This window comes from Cuculus canorus, chromosome 3 (assembly GCF_017976375.1).
Source record: "Cuculus canorus isolate bCucCan1 chromosome 3, bCucCan1.pri, whole genome shotgun sequence".
Taxonomy (NCBI): domain Eukaryota; kingdom Metazoa; phylum Chordata; class Aves; order Cuculiformes; family Cuculidae; genus Cuculus; species Cuculus canorus.
The window spans coordinates 111,092,969-111,103,445 of record NC_071403.1 but is presented as its reverse complement, the minus strand read 5'-3'; positions in this window follow the sequence as shown (position 1 = coordinate 111,103,445).

Genomic DNA, 10,477 nt, shown 5'->3' with positions numbered 1-10,477 from the left:
ACAAAAGATATTAAGTTCAATATCTCCTCTCTTCTGTACTTCCCTCCCCTGAAGTATCACACAGCCTGCAGTATGATGTGCTCGGCCAGTCTGTCCCAGTTGTCTTGATGAAGCTTGGCAAAGCAATTCAGTTCTTGGCTGGTATTATATAAGTTATTAGAGTGCTCTGAAACACATCTACCAGCATTTTGACAGCATTATTCAAACTATATCACTGGAGACTAACCTGCTTAATGTTGCGGCTGTGTTCCTCAGACGTGTCCTTGTCCAACAGCAGTGACTGAAGATGCTTCCGCTGAAATGTCTCAATCCTTTTCCACTTCCCTCTGATGCATTGTCCTGTTCTCTCTTGTGTGTATGGGGCACCTTGAGTGTCTCTATGCTCCACCTCAAAGCAATCCTTTCCCAAACTGTGATGCTTTGATCAGTGAATGCCTTCAAAGTAGGCTAGTGAAGCAGAGAGAGCAAAATCCTGCTTTCTGTGTAGGAAGATGCTCACATTCCACTTGACGTTATTTCTAGTCCTTTTCTTGGGAAAGATGCTAAAAATCCCATTCATCCTAAAGTTAATCTTAGGAGGATATGTTGGTTACAGATCCATCCATCTCTGTACCATCTTCTCTTGCTCCATAACCCAGGTCCTTTCCATTCTTTTTAGCCTGCTCCTACTCCTACCACCCAAATTACTCTGTCTATCTTTACATCTGTTCCCCATTCACTAGTTTGCCTCATCTTCATTGCTTTTCACAGCTCTGCCTTATGCATCCATATGCTTCAACTGCAAGTGTAGCATTTCTTTACTCTTGGCTCCAGTACCCAATTACAAAGGAAGAGCTGCAGAGACTATGCTGGGCTGGAGCCTTGGGTTTGGAGATTAAATCATCCAAGAACTTAACCACACCACCACATATCTAAAGTTTTCAAGAAATAGTGGGTTGGGTTTTGTTTTTTTTTTTTTTTCAGAGGTTCTTAGATGGATTTGGGTAATAGGGATCTTCTATTCCTCCTCAAAAACAAGGCACTGAAGTTTGTGTTAAAGAGCTCCGAGAATTCTGACCTAAGGAAACTCAATAGGTTTGTGTGAGAGTTTTTCCAAGTTTTCTGGATCAGATTTCTGAAACTTGCAAAGCCACCAGGCTCTGTGATAGGCAGCACAGTATGTAATCCACCTGTATTCAATCTTATTTGACAAGGTATAAGCAGCTAAAAACAGGACTTGAGAACGGAAATTGTTTGGTAACTCTAAGTCTACACAGCTGTGCAACTTTACATTTCTTCTACTCCAAGAGTCTGAAGGCACAGAAAAAAAGGTAAGCTTTGATGAAGTACAAGATATCTGCATTAGTCTTCATATTAAGTAACATAAAATATTAGAGACTAAACAATCTTTATCTCATTAAGTGCCAGAAAAACGTCATGTTTTGTTGCCAGCGGTCAACTAGAACCCCTCCTAAATATGCTGTTCAAGCTTCTGAGAGTAAAAAAAAAAATAAAGATTAAGTTACAATCTGAAGGAAGATCTTTCATGATCATGTACTATAGCTCAGGAATCCCATGCTCAATTACCCAAAAAGCAGGTCTCTGTGTTACCCTGTACCATGCTGCAGAACATGGCATTTCCAAGTAATTTGGACCTGTCATGCGCTTCGGTTTACTCTTAATTAGAAAGGTGTTCTCACCTCAAAGCAAAGCTGACATTTGCTCTCATTTGCTGATGGCAATTATGTGTTTACCTAGCACTCAACACAGCAGAGCCCCAGGCTTTGCCCTTTGAGTGTTACAACAATATGAATCAACAATATTATTTCTCTATTACCAACACAGCTTTCCCCCAGCTCTTCCCGTCTCTATGCTTCACAGAAGCAGGTGCCACTGCTCCCACTTCAGGATCAGCAATAGCTGCAGTTACTGGCTCACATCCTGTCCTGACCCTAATGCTGCAGGCTGCCGTTCTTTCACACATGCAGACACAGATCATAGAATCATAGAATCACAGAATCGTAAGATCATAGAATCATAGAATAGTTTGGGTTGGAAGGGCCATTAAGGATCACTTAGCTCCAACCCCCTTGCCATGGGCAGGGACATCCCACTGGATCAGGCTCCCCAAGGCCCATCCAACCTGGCCTTGGACACCTCCAGGGATGGGGCAGCCACCACTTCCCTGGGCAACCTGGGCAAGTGTCTCACCACTCTCATGGTGAAGAAATTTTTCCTTATATCAAGCCCAAATTTGCCCCTCTCCAGTTTATACCCATTCCTCCTCATCCTATCACCAAATATTTGTCTCTGATCAAGAGCATGGGCTCTATCCTTCACTTAGGGAATATCTGCAGTTCCTTTTTGGAGGAGCCTGGGACACTATTTTTTCTGGATTTGGGGATCTATTCTACACAGCCACCCAGGGTAGAGGAGATAAAAACAATGCCTCTGGCTTAGGGGTCTGCTACAGGTTGTTTCAGCCCTTCATGTAAGCTTTTCTCCTTGCAGATCATAAGCTGCTGGACTACTCCCAAATACATGCACCCAACTTGGGTCTGAACCGATCCACACAATAGAGCCCCCACGCAAGGTGGCTTCATCCCACCACTCTTGTCCTTAGCCACCCGTGCTTCCTCCGGTTGCTGTCACAGCCTTAGCAGAAGACTCCAGAGCAGAAGACTCCAGCACTGCAGAGGGCCCTTTGCCACTCCACCTTCACAACTTCATCTGTAAGCCATGGTGTTACTCTCTCTGAGAATAAACCCCTACAAATATCCACCTTCAAATAGCCAAGCGGCATCAGCTACAGATTGCCTCTTGCAGACCCTCACAGAGTTATAAAACTCACACAGCATGACTGTAATAACTATACAGCAGATTAGCCGGATCTTCTACTGCAGAGTTTTAACACACAGAGTCAAACAGCACCTTTAGTCATTTACCACAAAGAATGACACCAACTTTAAAAAGAAAACAGAACTGCTCTTCTGAGTAACCCAGAAGAAGATACGCTCTTTAAAGACTCCAGAAATATATCTTCTCCCACTATGTAAAATTAATTTCCCCCATCAGACTAAGCCAAAGAATTATGAGGATGAAAGGTATTCTTAAAATGATTTTATCAGCTACTACTTACAGCTTTAAAAAAGTCAATGCCATCTAATAGTGTCCATATTTTATCTGTTGAGAAATCTAATACTCTCAGAAATAAGCGATAACAGACTGCATGGTCAGCCTTACTTGGAAGGGAAAATATAATTTTGAGAAATTTTATCTATACTGCTATGTTGCATATATACATGGAAGGAGAGAAGGAACAAAATTGTGATGAATAGGGAGAGCATATGACAAATAATGCAGATGCCAGCACAAAATAATTTTTGTTTGAAAGATAAGAAGATTGCTGCAATATCACACCGATACTAAGAGTGCATTGTATTTAACATATAAATTAAAATTCTGTCAATAATGCCAGGTACAAATTGGTGTGCATGTGCAGCAGGTATTAGTTTCTGAAATTCCAAAGTGCAATGGTGAATGTCTCATCATCATATTAACATCTCTTTCTCCCATGGTTTATACAACACACTCCCACCTGTATGCTCCTGTTCACCCTGTGGTAGCATTTGGATGCCCTGACTTGGGTTTCCGTTGTGTGAGAAGGGGTAGTGTCAGTTACTAAAGGCTGTGGCTACTCGCACTGTATATTGACGAGCGGGTGAAGGGCAGGGAAAGGCAAGCAGTGCCCACGCAGTAAGCGAATCCTGAAAGAGGAGCACGTCTTCTCTTCATTTAAATGTACTTAAATGTCTGGCACAAGTAAGCTTGACTAGATTAATCTAGTGGCAGTGAGAATCTCTCTCCAAGGGATAATCTTACTTCCCATTGTACTGTGCTTAAGCTTGCTTACTCCCTCCCCCAGTCCAAGGCAAGCCCATGCACACTTCCATCAAAAGTATCAAATTGCATTAAAAGGCATGATTAAAGAGTCCTTACTGCCTCTTTTCAAAACGAATACAACTGTACCATATCAGTGCCTCACACGTGGAAAGATGAAGCACGTTTTTGCACTAAGGCAGGTGACCTCATTGCTGGACGCAAAATTGCTTTAGTCACTGCCTCTCAGCTGCTGTTGCGGATTTTCTTTGGTGTGCACGGGGACATCTGGGATCTCTATCCACACTTGCAAAGCATTTCGCCTTGTCAACACGCCGGGGCAAGGCACAGTTGACTCTGGCCAGCCCTGCCTCTCTGCTAACAATTGTCCACTCCCCACCACTGGCTACCCAAGGCTGGGAGAGTTGCCGTATGCAGAGGTGTTTCTAGCAGTCCTTCCACATCAGCTAGCAGCAACACTCCCAACCCTTGCCCACATGCATTTACACACCTCAGTGCATCTGAAATAATCCTATTCCAGGCGGTGGAGACGGCGCATCCCAAGGGAAGGGCACGGTGTTTTCTGAACTGCCTCAAGCCACGCAGGCAGGCAGTGATCTGCTCCTCTAATTTTACTCCATGCCAATACTTGCTCCTGGTCTACATTAAGAGAATGTTTTTCTTCTTCTCCTGCTTATTTCATATTTTAGAGAATCAACTTTGTTAGTGTTCCGGCTGCCTGACCTATACCAGCAGTGCTGCGCTTGCTCAGAGGCCAATGCTATCAGCATAAGCCTTGTTTTGAAGCTGATAACCCCATTACAAATACTTTGCTTGAACAATTTTAATACACAACATTTCAGCATGTACGATCTTCCCCTTTCAATACAGTTCTATTCATATTTTCTTTACTAAAAAGGATTTTTTTTCTTTTTATATTTTTAATCTGCTTTTTAAGACTAGCTCTATCTCTTTGATTTGGTCCAGCCACGAGAGTACCACAGTTAAAAGAAATCTGCCTGATTGTACTCAATCTCTGATTTGGAGGGAGAGAATTTAATCTCAAACTCTGCCTCAAATCAGCAATTGAGATACTCTCTCTCTAATCAGGCTGTCTGTTACAATTTGCTTTAAAAAACGACATATGATAAAAGCAAATCACCCGATTCCCTGAAACTTTTAAATGTCTTTATTTATATATGCATCTTATGATCAAATCTAACTTATCTATCTTATCCAAATGCTTACCGCAGTGCTCTATTATGCCAACATAAATCTACTTGGAGGGTTATTCATAACTGTTATTTTAATAGAAGCCCACCACGGAATTACCCTTGTGAGCAGCATTCTTGTTCAGCACATGAATTTTATGGTCTTGCAGAATTAGGCCTTACATTATCGCAATTATCGGTCAAAATTACATGACCTTGTTTTGCATTTCCCTGACATAAAAATGTGTGTTTCGTATTAGTTCCTGATTTTTTTGTCTGATAACACAATGATAATTCCTTCCTGAACACCAAATATAATGTACTGTGCAATTACAGCCTCAGAAAAGAAGCAATTATTTTGCTTACAACGCTTTATGAATTAGGTTCACAAAGGTCTAGACAGATGTGTCAGCTATTCTTTATACATTCTGATATTTGCATGTTAATTGAATCCTGCCCTGCGAAGGCCACCCCTATTTAGCTCATCCAGAGAAGAAGCAAGAAACCTAATTCATAACTCAGAGGGGGTAGATGGAGAGGAGGCCGTTACCAACATGAACAATTACCACATTTCTTTCATTTTAGAGGTAAACACACGTGTGCACATACAAGGCTCAGTCCACTGTTGCTGTTAATCGGACCTCTTTGCAGTCGATGGAGCTGTGTGGGTTTGCACTGGCTGAAACTCAGATTGGTGCTGAAAGAGCCCAAGAGGAGCCTGCTGAAATTAGGGAAGTTCTCAGTGCCAGGTCTCACCTGGAGGAAGCTGTGGCATTCGAGAGACCTTCATACATCCTGACTGAGTCCCTGAAAATGAAAACTCATACAAGCTTAGGGTACTAGACGCATTGTCCAAAAAGAAATCCCCAGTCCCTTCCCAGTCAGGAAACCTCTATTACCAATGCTTAGGTTTACCTGGAACAACAGCTAAATTGCATTAAGACTTTAGCCAGAATATATTACTGAAGGGGCCCAACCGTTCCGCTTGATTTGATCCTATTGCACAGGCTGATATCATGCATGACTTTCTAACAACTGCGATATCTGGCTTGCAGCTTTGAGAGTAAGACTATGAGATTATTTTGATCTCATCATGCAGGGAATCGTACTGAGCCGCCGACTGGCTGGAGGATGCAGAAGTACACGCGCAACAACAGCTCTCTCCTAAAGAGCTGACTCTGACCACTTGCCATTTTCATCAATTTCAACAAGTTCTGCCAACTGCAGATAGAAATGAATTAGTTTTAGTTGTACTTTGCATATTTTACTTGAAGTGGAAAAAAAAAAAATCATTCTGATTGCCTGGCATCCACTATAATACAACATTTTGCAATTTAGGAAAAGATGGAGGTACACATGGTACTTTGAGGATGGGGTGCATACCATACTTCTGCGTCCAGATTGCCAATTTTTATTGTAGCTCATAATTTCCTATTTTAAAATGTAAGTTAAAGATTTGTTATTTACTTGTGAATTTCTCTTAGGTAATTTGTCAAGCTGCACCTGGCTAAAAATACAGACACAAAGCACTAAAGCAGCCTTTTTTTTTAAAAAAAAAGCAGTTGGAATCATAGAATCATAAAATATTTTGAGTTGGAAGGGTCGTTAAAGATTGTCTAGTTCCTACCCCGCTGTGATGGTCAGGGACACGTCCCACAAGATCAGGTGGCCCAGTTACTTTGGTTGTAAACTCTTTAAAGGTTTCTCATTTATTAACATAGATGTTTTCTACGGAGAGTGAATTGATCTGTCCATTACTAACCAAAAGATCCCTTAAGACCTTAAAATCAGGTCTCCTCACATCCCACTTTTACTTCTGTGTTCTTGTAGAAAAATCACACTTGGCTTTTCCTATTTTGGAACAATTTTTCGGCATTCAATTAACTTGTCTTGAGCTGAACTAGATGAACACGCTGAAACAAAAATCCCACCGAATTCCTGCTGAGATGAAATAGCTGTAAAGCTGTCTTATTATTTTGACAAAAAACACTTTGTTTAGATGTTTCTCTGGTGACTCTTATAAGCTTAATGCTCTTTCTTTTTCAAATTTTGGAAATAATCAATGTCATTCTTAAATATTATATTTAATTTACATCAATTTAAATTCTGAGATATTACAGCAAGTTCTGGCCTTGATACATTTGTCATAATTGGTTATCTCAGAACAGCTCATCTGTTTCATTATTGTAGTTTACTTTTAACTTTTCTTCTTATCGAAGTAAGTTTTAAATAAATATCTTCTCTTTCTTATAGCAACAGAATTTTCTATAAAGGCAAATTAAATTCACCGTGAATCAATAAACATGAGAAGAGCAGTTCTTGCTTTACTTCCATGATAGTGGATTCTGAACAAGCCATTATCGCTCAGGAAAAAGATCCTGAAGTTATAATAGATGTAATGAGCTGTAAAGAGCTTGAATAATGACATGGAAATTGTTGCTGATGACACAGAGTTATTTAGAACAAAAGAAGTCTGAAGATGGCAGGGGAATTTCAGAAGGACTTCACTGGGCCGCAGTTGAGCAGCAAGCTGGCAACTAGTTTATAGATAAATACAAACGACACACATGGAAGAAATTCTAATCTTGCACAATGTTGAATTTTAAATCACCTTTTTCCATATGGTTGGAAAGTCCAACGCAGTAGCTGTTAAAAGAAGGTAACATAAAAAGAAGGAGAGAAGCGAAGAACAGGAAAGGAGATGACCTCATGGGTCTGGGACATCTAGCACATGCTGTGTAGGTTGGCTGCTCCCCATCTCCAGCAGCATTGACTAGAGCTTGGAGAGACACAGGGAAGGGCAACAAAGGCTCAACACACTGGTCATGTTCAGGTCAGCAGAGGCAGTAGATTGGAGGCACCGCAGAGAGCCACAGTCTATGTGGGAAAGGGAAGGCAAACAAGATGATCATTTCTGAATCTGGCATTTAGTTTAATGCTCTCCAACTGGACAAAATTGTAATGTGTAGAAAACAGCTGAATATAAAACATCTCTAAGGTTCCATACTGCAGGTTACAAAAAGCTTGTGGGTCCAAAAAATGAAGTTACACAAATCTGGAGGAAGATGGAAGCCCAATGAAGAGTATAAGCCTGGAGAAAAAGCACCTGTGTCTCCGACCAAGTGAGAGATGCAGATGAAAAGAAAGTGTGAACACGTTGTCACATACTCACTCTGTTTCATTTCTCTTTTATAACTCTGAAAATCACCATGTTCCCAGGAAGGGCTGGATCATCTTCTGGGCAGCATCACACACTTGAGCAATTCCTTGTGCCTAGAAGAGTAACCCATAACGTGCTGATAGCTATCATGTTTTACCAAGTAAAACCATTCCCTAAGCATGGTACCAGAGTCATGCAGATACTGGTAACGTCTCAGAAATTAAATAGGAAATACTTCTCATGGAGAAGCAAGCAGGGCTTACTTTCATTTCTATATAATATGTCCAATTCTGGTATTGCAGATATCAAAACCTATGAAAATGTTTAAGCATTTGCAATTGCTAAATGATATCAGAAACCAATCAGAGAACTCAATCTATTAGCCTAATTGCTACGATAGCAATGAAAAAATCATTTATCAAATATGTAATAAAAGATTGAAGTATCCTTGGTCATTGCCTAAGTCCATCTCACAAAACATATTTCAGCATTGGAAAGGATCAGAATATAACCCTGACACTCAGCATCCAAAGGGGACCCTACAGGTGACTGGAGCTCTACCCACATAAGTTATTTAAATTTGAAAATTCACAACAACTTAGATTAGATGGAGCATAAAACAACTGAATCCCAATGCTGCCTTTCACCTACCTGTCCACTCATGGTAATTGAATTGGCAACAGTGCACAAGAAAATAATTCAACCATAGGAATATAATCCAGCCAGGTTTTTGCTGTTTTGCATCTTTAAATAAGTGTGCTACTTCTACACCTTATCACAGCAAGTGCTGGGATGCTTTGCTGCATAGGGGTTCGTAGAGAAGCAAGTGCAGCTGGAGGTGTGACAAGAACTTTATAAATAATAGGTCCTAGATTTTTCAAAGAATATTATCACCTAGTCCTGGATTGAGGGAAATGTCTTCATCCACCATCCTGGGATAGTGTGACCATCAGAAGAGCTTGCTGTGGCCGGATTGTAGAGAAGCCAAACACTGCGGCTGGTTGCTGAATGTGAGAAGAGAGCACCCTGAGCAGAGGCAAGCTAAAGATGTCAAGCAGAGAGAGTAGGGACAAAAAAGAATGACTCGGTCTTTCCAATTTTTCTGGCTTAACATATCTCCTTCAGAACATTAACAACAATGCTATGAATTCAGCCCTTCGTTTTACCAGATCCCAAGCGCTTTGCAAAGAGAGGCAGAGTCATCTCTCTTCCAGCCCGTTTTGTGCCAGGGCATCACCCTGCAGCCCAACTTTACATCTTTCTTCCTTTAAGAGATGTGCTAAGAATATCTGCCAATCTAGTGTTTATCCATCAGGTTTCAAGAGCCAAAAGGTTCCCGATTTAAATCTCCCCAGGTGTCCCCACAAAATTAGTGTTTTGCTGTCATGGAGACAGACAACTGAGCACTGATCTCTGCACTTTGGTCTGAAAAACAAGGACATGCCTGAAAACAATTCAGATGAACTATACTGTCCACCATTGGAAGCTGTTAATAACGGGTGGTTGACAGAAGGGAGCCGTATGAAAAGAAAACATTTCCTCCCTTTGCTTTGCCACGACCTTTCTTTCCTGGCAGTTTGAGAGCTTCTTGATAAGGTAAAACCTGAATCTTTCTTCCTGCAAATATGAGTTTCTCATTTCTTATCCTATCCACCAAAGGCACAAGAAATTGATTTCTCCCTTCTTCTCTGCCTCTCCTAGCAGCCCCATGCCAAGGTCACAGTGAGCCTGCCCGGCTCTGTCAGCACTCCTGCAGAGGGGGGCTGCCACCCACCCTCATGTTCTCTATCTTCCCCCACATATGTCAACACCTCACACTTGCTGTCATTGACTCACCTCCTATGGTTTTAGTCCACGTTTGTTAAGGTTATTTTGAATCCTCATCCTGCCCACTGATGCACTTGCAGATACTCCTGATTGCATGTTGTCTGCAGACGAGAAAGCTCAGATCACCTCGGACCATCATTCAGGTAATCATTGAAGAACACAGAGAAAAAACACTTCCAAGACGGATGCAGCAATGTCCAGAGGCAACTAAGGTCATTTTGAAGTGTTCCATTGCAACACTTTGTACAGTGTTGTCAACTAAATTCACACATAATGTCATCACAGGTTCAGCTGGACCGTACTTCCCTTCCTGGTCAGACACGGCATTCGCATGTAACATCCAAAGCCTGAAGACAGTATTTCTGATAGTGTTTCTCCCTCGAGTACATTGGATTTTATCTATATATAAAGAGAAAATACC